Genomic DNA, 11,625 nt, shown 5'->3' with positions numbered 1-11,625 from the left:
ATCTCCCCTTTTTAGGAGAGCGTTTATTTGGAGCCAACTTAGATGAGATCATTAAGGATCTCACGGGAGGAAAGAGCACCTTTTTACCGCAAAGTGCTAAGGGTAAAGGACCTCGTCAAAGACGGGGGCCTTCTTTCTCCGCTCATAAAAATTTTTTTCGTCCCGCGGGTGAAAAAATTAAGTCCTCCAAAGCTCCTTCAGGAGGCTTCAGGGGACGTTGGTCGGGCAAGCAAAAGCCCGCCCCTTCCAGACCTGAAGGATAAGTCTACTAAACCCTGAAGGTGCGACCCCACCAATAACTGGGGTGGGGGGACGTCTTCGCCGGTTCCCGGATCCAAGGCTCTCCAGAATCCCGGACAAGTGGGTTTGCGAAGTCATAAGGTCAGGGTACAAGATCGAGTTTCGATCTCTCCCACCGGCGCGATTCTTCCCTTCCAATATCCGACTATCCCCGGATCGTTTAGAAGATCTGCGGAGAGCAGTCACGGATTTACTACAACAAGGAGTGGTAGTCCACGTTCCTTGGACAGAACGTTTTCAGGGGTTTTATTCAAACCTATTTACAATACCCAGGAAAGAGGGCAAAGTGCGTCCAATTCTGGACTTAAGGGCACTCATTTCCTTTGTCAACATAAGAAAATTCAAAATGGAATCCATTCGCACAGTAGCGGCCTCCCTGCATTCAGGGGATGTCCTAGCGTCCATAGACATCAAGGACGCCTATCTTCACATTCCCATTTACGCAGGACATCAGCGGTTTCTACGTTTTTCCGTAGAAGAGAACCACTATCAGTTTGCGGCGTTACCTTTCGGTCTCGCCACGGCTCCTCGGGTCTTCACGAAGGTGTTGGTCCCAATGTTGGCACTACTGCGCCAAAGAGGCATATCGATTCTAGGTTACCTAGACGATCTTCTGCTTCATGCAGAGTCTCCACAGACCCTGCTACAAAACCTAGAGATTACTATGATTTCTTTACAGGAATTCGGGTGGCTGGTGAACCAGCAAAAGTCATTTCTGGTTCCCACCCGGAGGCTCGAATATCTGGGTCTAATTCTAGACACATTCAGGACAAGAGTTTTCCTTCCGGTAGGGAAACTCCGGAAGATTCAATCAGCAGTCCAGTTGTTACTATCCAACAGCTGGTCTTCTCTTCGGACTTGCATGAGGGTTCTGGGGTTGATGGTGGCTTCCTTCGAAGCAGTCCCATTTGCCCAGTCCCATACCCGAATTCTTCAGCAAGAGATTCTTCTCAGATGGAATCGGAATCCGGAATCCCTGGACTATCGGATCCGATTGAGCAAACAGACCAGAGAGTCTCTGGTCTGGTGGCTTCGGTCTCCGATGCTCAGCCAGGGAAAGTCATTTCTGCCAATATATTGGACGATAGTGACCACGGATGCCAGTCTATCCGGATGGGGAGGAATTCTCGGTCAGTTATCCGTTCAGGGACTTTGGTCCCCGGAAGAATCCAGGTTACCGATAAATGTATTGGAACTGAGAGCGATCAGACTTTGTCTGATTCACTGGACCGAGCAGCTCCAGGGCAGCCCGGTTCGGATCCAGTCGGACAACGCCACGGCTGTGGCTTATGTCAATCACCAGGGGGGCACCAAGAGTGTCCGGGCGGCCAAGGAAGTGGCTTGTATTCTTCGCTGGGCGGAACGGTTTGTTCCAGCTATCTCTGCGGTATTCATTCCGGGGGTGGAGAATTGGCAGGCAGATTATCTCAGCCGTCAGACTCTGGATCAGGGGGAATGGTCCCTCCATCCAGAAGTTTTCCACCAGTTGTGCCTACGTTGGGGCACCCCGGATGTGGATCTGTTGGCATCTCGATTCAACAGAAAAGTACAGAGATTTGTGGCTCGCTCCCGCGATCCTCTAGCAGAGACCGCAGACGCACTGGTCGCCCCGTGGGGGCAGTACCAGCTAATGTATGCCTTCCCTCCTCTCGGGTTACTGCCAAGACTTCTTCGCAGGATAGAGGAGGAAGGAATTCCAGTAATCCTGGTAGCTCCGGACTGGCCTCGCCGAGCTTGGTACGCCGACTTGGTCAGACTGGTGGCGGACGTCCCATGGCGACTTCCTCTCAGGGAGGACCTACTGTCTCAGGGACCGATCTTCCATCCTGCTTTACGATCGCTGGCTTTAACGGCCTGGCTATTGAGACCCAGGTGCTGAAGGACAAGGGATTGTCAGCTTCAGTTATTCCTACTCTAGTTAAAGCAAGAAAAGCGACTTCCAGAAAGATTTATCATCGCACATGGAAGTCCTACATTGCATGGTGTGAACCTCTGGGGTTCCACCCACGTTCTTATTCGGTTAGTCGAATATTAACTTTTCTGCAACAAGGGGTTGAGCAGAAACTGGCCTTGAGCACTATCAAGGGTCAGGTCTCAGCATTAGCCATCTTCTTTCAGAAACCTTTGGCTACTCATTCCTTGGTGCGGAATTTCATCCAGGGGGTGCGACATCTGGCTCCGCCAGTGCGCGCGCCGTTACCACCCTGGGATCTTAATTTAGTATTGTCGGTTCTTCAGAAACCTCCCTTTGAAGATATTAGGGAGATTCCTTTACCTACGTTGTCCCAGAAGGTGGCCTTCTTGGTGGCTATCACTTCTGCACGCATGGTGTCAGAACTGGCTGCATTATCTTGTCGTTCCCCATATCTGGTGGTTCATAGAGATAAGGTGGTTCTTCGTCCGAATCCATCCTTTCTACCAAAAGTGGTTTCAGAATTTCATCTGAATGAAGAAATTGTATTTTCTCTAGCGCTCATCGACAGACGTAGTCCTCGGTGATACACCACCTTCGGGTTATGTTACCTCCGCAGGAGCAGGACTAGACAGGAAATTAAAAAGCTCTGGCCACAACCTAGGGGCAGTCCCAGAGGGTATATCCTCTCTCTCTCTGCCTCAGCAAATCAGTTATTTTCTGTCTAGTTAGGAGTAAGGACCTAGATACCTTGCTGGGATCTTAGGTCCTGGCAAGAAATTTTTTTCTAAAAGGATTTTTGGACAGCTTTTTTTCTCCAGTGTTCCTGTGAGATCTTCAAGCAAGAAAGCTGAACTGGGCGACGGGCTGGATGTTGAGATCCGGTGGTCACCCCAGTTCAGCCTACGAGCGCGTGCAGGCCATAGCTCCGCGCTGAGTCGGCCGCGACAAAGTCCCATTAAAGGACTGAACCCGCGAGTTAAACGTCTCGCTGAAACGCCAAAGACCATGAGTCACGGCGTCTGTATCGGTCGACAGCCCTCCCGCCCCGGTGGAGAGGGGTACTGTCAGGAGTTGGTGCCCGCCTGGTTCCGGTATGGTGAGTAGTATGTTCCCCCTGTTTTCCCTGACGGGTTTTGTGGTGAACGCGGGCCCCTCTCTGTATGGTAAGAAAGAGTTTCTTTCTATCCTATAACATGTCACAAATCCTCCTACTTTGAGTGTGATTTTATGTGTGCAAAAGCCAGGAGGCTTGGTTTGGGAGCTAACTATCTATTGTATACATGTTTTAAAGATGTAATCTGTGGCATTCTGGGAATCTTATGGGTTAAGTATAAGCTACCTACCAGTCAGAAGCCATGGACATGTAGACTGCCTTCCAAGTCAGATCTCCAGCTAATAGCAGGCCTCCCGAACGGCCATGCGGTCCGCCAGGGCCGGTACCGCCAAACACGCCATATCCCCATGCAGAGAGAGTGTTGTGTGCCTGTAGCATACCGCTAGTCAGCACAGGCCGCCGCCATTTTTTTTGCTGGATCGCACGAGCCGCCATTTTGGCGTAGCCTCGTGTCTCCAGCATGGGGGCGGCCATGTTTTAGGTGATTCTACACCTCGTGGAGCTTGGGGGAGGCGCCGGAAGGCGTACAGAGGGGCGGAGCCGCCTCCTTTCTTCCTGGGCAGCCAGCCAAAAGACTTCCTGTTTGTCTAAGACAGCGCTGTAAGCTGTTGCAGTTCAACTCTGAACATCAAGTGGTGAGCCTGGGGGTCTATCTCTCTCTCTCTCGATCGATAGGGATCCCTAGCAGGTAACACTAAGGGGTTTTTTGTGGCGCTGAGGGTCAAAAAAAAAAAAAAAAAAAAAGGTTTTTCTTTACTTTGAATTATATCATCCAGGAAGTAACTGGAGTTATTATGGACCCTGCCACACAGATTCCCCCACCTGTTTCCCTCGAGGGGGCCTCGGGACCCGCCGGTGTACAGAGTATAGAGTCATTTACAGCAATTTTGGAGTCTATGGTGGCTCGGGTGGAGGCGGCCTGTCAGGGACGGGGGTCAAGGAAGCGACCCCCGCCTACCCCTATACTATCTGACACCTCTGACTCTGATTCAGAGATGGTCACTGCAGTTGCAGGTTCCTCTGCAAGGGCTGCTATCCCAGGTAAAGCCCCCTCAGACAGTGAGGAGGACGCTTCTTCTCCTGCTATAATTCAGGAAGAAGCATTGGTGGACGCACTAGTTGTGGCAGTGCAAGAAACCTTAAAACTTGAGGCTTTACCGGCAGAGGTAACTGAAACAGAGAGGCCTTTTGGGACTAATAAGCCCATCAAGACGGCGAAGGCTTTTCCTGTACCTAAATGTTTTGGAAATCAGATTAAAGGAGAATGGGAACATTCTAAACGTACCTTTACTATTTCCAAGCGTATTGCTAGACGCTATCCGTTTGAGGAATCCATCATTAAGAAATGGACGGTACCACCAGTCGTGGATCCGCCTATTTCCAGGCTGAATAAAGCCACGGTTATTCCAGTGGAGGACACTTCGTCCTTTAAGGATCCGGTGGATCGAAAGATAGAAGCGGAGTCCCGCACTATCTTTTCTCTGATAGGGTCAGCATTTAGACCAGTAATTGTTATTGGTCTAGTTTCCCAGACACTTACAGAATGGGCGAAGATGGTACGCCAAGATCTTAGGGGAAAAGATATTCCCCAGGAGACATCTGATTTGATAGAACAGATCATACAAGGGCTACGGTTTATCTGTGACGCAGCCTTGGACACTACTCCCTTGTTAGGGCATGCATCTAAGTTAGCAGTGATCCTCAGACGTGTGCTGTGGTTAAAATGCTGGTCAGCTGACCTAGGTTCCAAAAAGACTTTGACCAATCTCCCTTTCCAGGGGAATCGTCTATTTGGAGCCAACCTAGATGAAATCATTAAGGATGCCACCGGGGGCAAGAGTACTTTTTTGCCACAGGCTGCAAAAGCTAAGGAACCTCGCAACAAGCGAGGACCTTTCTTTACCGCCCATAAAGGACGCCCGGCTGGTACTTCCGGGAAAGGCAAGACTCCTCCAGGAGGGTTCAAGAAGGGCTGGTCGGACAAGCAGAGGACCAACCCAGCCAAACCCGAAGTAAAGGAGTACACAGCCTGAAGGTGCGCCCCCACCCAATTTCAGGGTGGGGGGACGTTTTCACCGGTATTCAGGACATTAGATCGAGCATCAACCACTACTACCGGTGCGATTCTTCCCTTCCAACATTTTAGTACAGGAAGCGGTAGCTACCGTTCCCTGTATAGATCTTTTCTTTTACCTTTTCCTAAGATTAGTCCCGATACCTCACAGGAATCGGATCTGATTGACCAGATAGGCCAAGTAGCCTCTAGTCGGGTGACTTCGGTCCCTGAGGTTCAACCAGAAAAGATCACCTTGCCTGATAACTATCAGGTATCTGATAAATGTGTGGGAACAGAAAACGACCAGACTTTCTCGGATGGTCGGGGCCAGGTACCTCTAGGGACGCCTGGTTCAGATCCAATCAGCGCCAGTGGTCCTAGAAATTCTAGGCTGGCCTCTTCAAGCCGGCCTGGCCGACTTGGACAGGTTAGTCGCAGACGTTCCGTGGGAACTTCGTCTCAGGGAGTGTCTGTAGTCTCAAGGACCTATTTACCTTCGTGCTTTACAGTCGCTGGTTTTAATGGCCTGGCCATTGAGACCCAAGTACTGAAGGACAGAGGTTTGTCTACTTCTGTCATTCCTACCCTTATTAAAGCTAGGAAAGCGACTTCCAGCAAAGTCTATTATCACACATGGAAGACTTATATTGCGTGGTGCGAATCTTTAGGATTTCCTCCACGTACCTATTCGGTGTCTCGAATATTGGCCTTTTTGCAACAAGGGGTTGAGCAGAAGCTAGCCTTGAGCACCATCAAGGGTCAAGTTTCAGCATTAGCAATCTTCTTTCAGAAACCTTTAGCTACCAAATCCTTGGTGCGGAATTTCATCCAGGGGGTGCGGCACCTGGCTCCTCCAGTCCGCGCGCCCTTACCGCCCTGGGATCTTAATTTGGTTTTGTCGGTTCTACAGAAACCTCCCTTTGAAAACATCAGGGAGATTCCCTTGCTTACTTTATCCCAGAAGGTGGTCTTCTTGGTGGCTATTACTTCTGCTCGCAGGGTGTCAGAACTGGCTGCATTATCATGCCAGTCCCCATACCTAGTGATTCATAGGGATAAGGTAGTACTTCATCCTAAGCCATCTTTTCTTCCTAAGGTGGTTTCAGATTTTCATCTGAATGAAGATATTGTACTACCTTCCTTGTGTCCTCAGCCCAAGCATCATCGGGAACATGCGTTGCATTCCTTGGATGTGGTTTGGGCAATCAGGGTATACCTGAAAGCTACGGAATCATTCCGTAAGACGGATTCACTTTTTGTGATCACGGATGGCCCCAGAAAGGGTTTGCCTGCATCTGCCGCGACCATTGCCAAATGGATTAGACAAACGGTGGTACAGGCTTATTCTATTAAGGGTCAGAGTCCTCCGTTCCCTGTTAGGGCGCACTCCACTCGAGCGCTCAGTACTTCCTGGGCCTTTCGCCATCAGGCGTCAGTGGTCCAGGTATGTAAGGCGGCCACTTGGTCGTCGGTACATACCTTTACTAAATTCTATAAAATTGATGTGATGGCATCGGCGGATGCCTCATTTGGCCGCAAAGTTTTGCAGGCCGCAATTTGAGGAGACCGGTGGTCTACCTCGAGGGTTTTTTTCTGTTTGAAAAATTTTTTTGTTGAGTCTCATCATTAAGGATGAGCATTGTAAACTTCTAGTTGGCACCGGTTGGGCCTTCTAGATTGGGATTTGATTTCCATTTTCCCACCCCTCAGTGGTGATACTGCTCTGGGACGTCCCGAAGGTGGTGTATCACCGAGGACTACGTCTGTCGATGAGCGCTAGAGAAAAATGGATTTTTGTAAAATCTTACCGTAAAATCCTTTTCTCTTAGCTCATCGACAGACGTAGTCCCCGCCCCTCTGTTTTGGAGTTGGGTTGGGTTAAATTCTCTAAGCACTGCTTTTTCACATAACTGATTTGCTGAGGCAGAGAGAGAGAGGATATACCCTCTGGGACTGCCCCTAGGGTGTGGCCAGAGCTTTTTAATTTCCTGTCTAGTCCTGCTCCTGCGGAGGTAACATAACCCGAAGGTGGTGTATCACCGAGGACTACGTCTGTCGATGAGCTAAGAGAAAAGGATTTTACGGTAAGATTTTACAAAAATCCATTTATCTTCCCTGTGTCCTAAGCCCAGTCATCCTCGGGAGTTTGCTTTACACTCCTTGGATGTGGTCCGGGCGATCAGGGTATACTTGAAAACGACAGACTCGTTTCGCAAGACGGATTCACTTTTTGTGGTCCCGGATGGACCCAAAAAGGGGTTGCCTGCATCTGCCGTGACTATTTCCAAATGGATCAGACAGACGGTGGTACAGGCTTATTCTAATAAGGGTCGGGAGCCCCCGTTCCCTGTTAAGGCGCACTCCACTCGGGCACTTAGTGCGTCATGGGCCTTTCGCCATCAGGCGTCAGTGGTTCCAGGTGTGCAAGGCGGCTACCTGGTCGTCGGTGCATACCTTTACAAAACATTATAAAGTTGATGTAATGGCATCGTCTGATGGCTCGTTTGGCCGCAAGGTTTTGCAGGCCGCAATTTGAGGAGACCAGTGGTCTACCTCGAGGGTTTTTTTCCGTTGGAATTTTTTTATTTGAGTCTCATTCTTTGTTTATAATGAGCCTTTAAAACTTCTAGTGGGCACCGGTTGGGCCTTCTAGATTGGATTTTATTTCTGTCAATCCCACCCCTCATTTGTGGCACTGCTTCTGGATGTCCCAATTGATGTGAATCAAAGAGGACTACGTCTGTCAATGAGCGACAGAGAAAATCGGATTTTTGTAAGATCTTACCGTAAAATCCTTTTCTCTTAGCTCATTGACAGACGTAGTACCCGCCCCTCTATCATTGAGTTGGGTTGGGTTAAATTCTCTGTTACTGCTTTATAACAGGACTGATTCCCTGTAGCAGAGAGAGGGAGGATATACCCTCTGGGACTGCCCCTAGGGTGGAGCCAGAACGTTTTTTCTTTTCTGCCTAGTCCTACTCCTGCGGAGGCAACATAACCCAATTGATGTGAATCAAAGAGGACTACGTCTGTCAATGAGCTAAGAGAAAAGGATTTTAAGGTAAGATCTTACAAAAATCCGTTTTTTTTTTGCTTGATCACTTAAGGACAGGAAGGTTTTACCCCCTTAATGACCAGGCCATTTTTTATGATACGACACTGCGTTAATTTACCTGACAATTGCGCGGTCGTGCAACGCTGTACCCAAATAAAATTGATGTCCTTTTTTTTCCCACAAATAGAGTTTTCTTTTGGTGGTATTTGATCACCTCTGCGATTTTGTTTTTTATTTATTGCGATATAAACAAAAAAAGAGCGACAATTCTGAAAAGAAAATATATTTTTTACTTTCTGCTATATAACATTCCCAATAAAAATAAAAAATAAAATGTTTTCATAATTTTGGGCCAATATGTATTCTGCTACATCTTTGTGGTAAAAAAAAAAATCCCAATAGTGTATATTGATTGGTTTGCGCAAAAGTTATCACATCTACAAACTAGGGGAAAGATTTGTCATTTTTTTTTTTTTTTTTTTTTTACTAGTAATGGCGGCGATCAGCGATTCTTAGTGGGACTGCGACATTGCGGCGCACAGATCGGACCCCTAAATGACACTTTTGGGGGGGACCAGTGACATTACTACAGTAATCAGTGCTAAAAATATTCACTGTCACTGTACTAATGACACTGGCAGGGAAGGCCAGGGGCGATCAAAGGGTTAAATGTGTGCCTAGGGGATGCTTTCTAACTGTGTGGGGGATGGGCTCACAGGATGAACCCAGAGACCCATGTTCCTAAATAGGAGGAACACAGGATCCCTGTGTTCATTACTGACAGGACAGCAGTCTGCCATGTTTACATCAGCAGACCGCCATACTGTGTCCATGCGGGTGTCGGCGATTCTAGCCATGTAGGGGCAGGCTGATTGCACCCAAGTTGATCGATTGATCAGCTTGGGTAAAACCAGCCTGTTGGGTTTTGCATGCAATTATTGCCACCAGCTATAGCTACTAGCAATAATCATTGTGTGTTCTCCCAGCCGGGACGGCTCCCCCCGCCTTCTCCTTGGGAAAACACAATGGCTCAGTGGGAGGATTCAAGCGATTTTCCTGTGGTTGCAGGAAAGAAAATCACACTGTCTATGACTGGTCTTTAGGCAGGCTGTATTTGCATGCAGACCACCCTAGGCAATGCCTACATGTGATGCTGAGCCTCCAAAATTAAAAGAAATTAAATCAAATGATTGAAAAGGACCACCAGAAGAAAGCTCTATTTGTATGGGGAAAAAAGGCCATATACAATTTATTTGTGTACAGCGTTGCATGACTGCACAATTGTCATTTAAAGTAACGCAGTGCCGAATAGAAAAAAATGGCCTGGTCATGGTTCCAGCCAAAGCAGTTTTGATAGAGAGGGACAGGTGGTAACCTTTAACCACTTGCCGACCACCGCACGACTATTTACTGCGGCAGTCAGCCACCTACAGGCAAAGCGACGTAGACCTACAGCGTAGAGCCTGTAGGGGGCAAGCGCTCCCGCCCCCGCTCGTTCCCTGCCTAGCCAGCGCGTGTGGCCGGCGGCTCCGATGTCCGCTGGCCACTCGCGATCTCCCTCAGGAGAGGGAGAAGGACAGACGGCTGATGTAAACACATCCGTCTGTCATTCTCCCTGAAGTAATGACAGAGGCTATGCAATCCTGCTATATAGGATCGCATGTCTCTGTGATTACTTCACTAGCCACACCCCTAACAGTTAGAATCACTCCCCTAGGGACACACTTAACCCCTTGATCACCAATAAAGTTAACCCCTTCCCTGTCAGTGTCATTTTTACAGTAACAGTGCATATTTATAGGACTGATTACTGTAGTATTGTCGCTGGTACCCCCAAAAGTGTCAAAAATGTCAGTCAAGGGTCCGATCTGTCCGCCGCAATGTCGCAGTCCCGCAAAAAAAATCGCAGATTGGCGCCATTACTAGTTAAAAAAAAAAAAAAAAACAATAAAGATGACCTAAATCTTTCCTGTAGTTCGTAAACTCAATCACTTTTGCGCAAACCAATCAAAATACGCCTATTGCAATTCTTTTTGTTTTTACCAAAAATATGTAGCAGAAAACAAATTGGCCTAAAATGTTACATTTTTGATTTTTACATTTTTTTTTTTCATATAAAAAAAAATTATAAAATTATTGTTGTTTTTTCAAAATTGTCGTTCTTTTTTTGTTTATAGAGCAACAAATAAAAATCGCACAGGTGATCAAATACCACCAAAAGAAAGCTCTGTTTGTGGGAAAAAAAGGACGTCAATTTAATTTGGGTACAGCGCCGCACGACCGTGCAATTGTCTGTTAAATTCACGCAGTGCCGAATCGCAAAATAGGGCCTGGTCATTGAGCAGCCAAATCCTCCGGGGCTAAAGTGGTTAAAAGAGAACCAAAATATCCCTTATATGAGGAAGACACAACAGGAAGTAAGAGGAAACATTTCTAAAATTTGAGGAAATTCCTCTTTGGACAGCTGTAACACACACTGGTGCCCAGTTGGGACATTACCCCTCACTTCCTGTTGTGGTGACAACTCTAAAATGTTACCTTTTCTCGCCCCCGTGTTTTGATAAAAATAGTGAATAGAACTAAAAGCATATTTCCAGCAGCACAGGCAGCCACACAAACCTGATGTGGGTTCTAAAACTTTCACACTCCATCAATAGCTAAAAAGACAGTAGTAGCTGAGGCACATGAAGACTGGTGTTATGGTAACATTAGAGAAGATGGGCAGAAATAGCCCGGCTGCTATACAGCTTACCTGGCCAGAGTGGTTAGCAGGTAAAAGAAGCCAGACCACAACTCCAACATGTTTCGCCCCACCCTCTGGGCTTTTTCATGGAGGGGCTTAATCATGGATTATATAAGATGGGGTTTCTCAATGCCCCATGGTGGGTCGGTTAGTATGCTGGGAATGGCTTAACTTGTAATAAATATAAAGTAAGGATGCCATGGCTATTTCCTGAGGATCTTCCAAAGATGTTAATGATGTTTAATGAAGCTTCTTTTACATAGAAAATGTTGAAATTACATTCTGATAACTAGCTAGAGGGCTGTAGGTTGCCAAGCTCTCATACTGCTATACCCCAACTACATACCTTGCAAACCCCCACCAGGCTTATGCTTGGTCTCTCATAACCTGCTAAGTCATTCCTGATCTCCCCTCTGCTCAGTGACTGCAATCTGTTCTTATC

This window comes from Pelophylax lessonae (genome assembly GCF_965119305.1).
Source record: "Pelophylax lessonae genome assembly, chromosome: 11".
Classification (NCBI taxonomy): domain Eukaryota; kingdom Metazoa; phylum Chordata; class Amphibia; order Anura; family Ranidae; genus Pelophylax; species Pelophylax lessonae.
Note: the sequence above shows the minus strand (reverse complement) of the source record.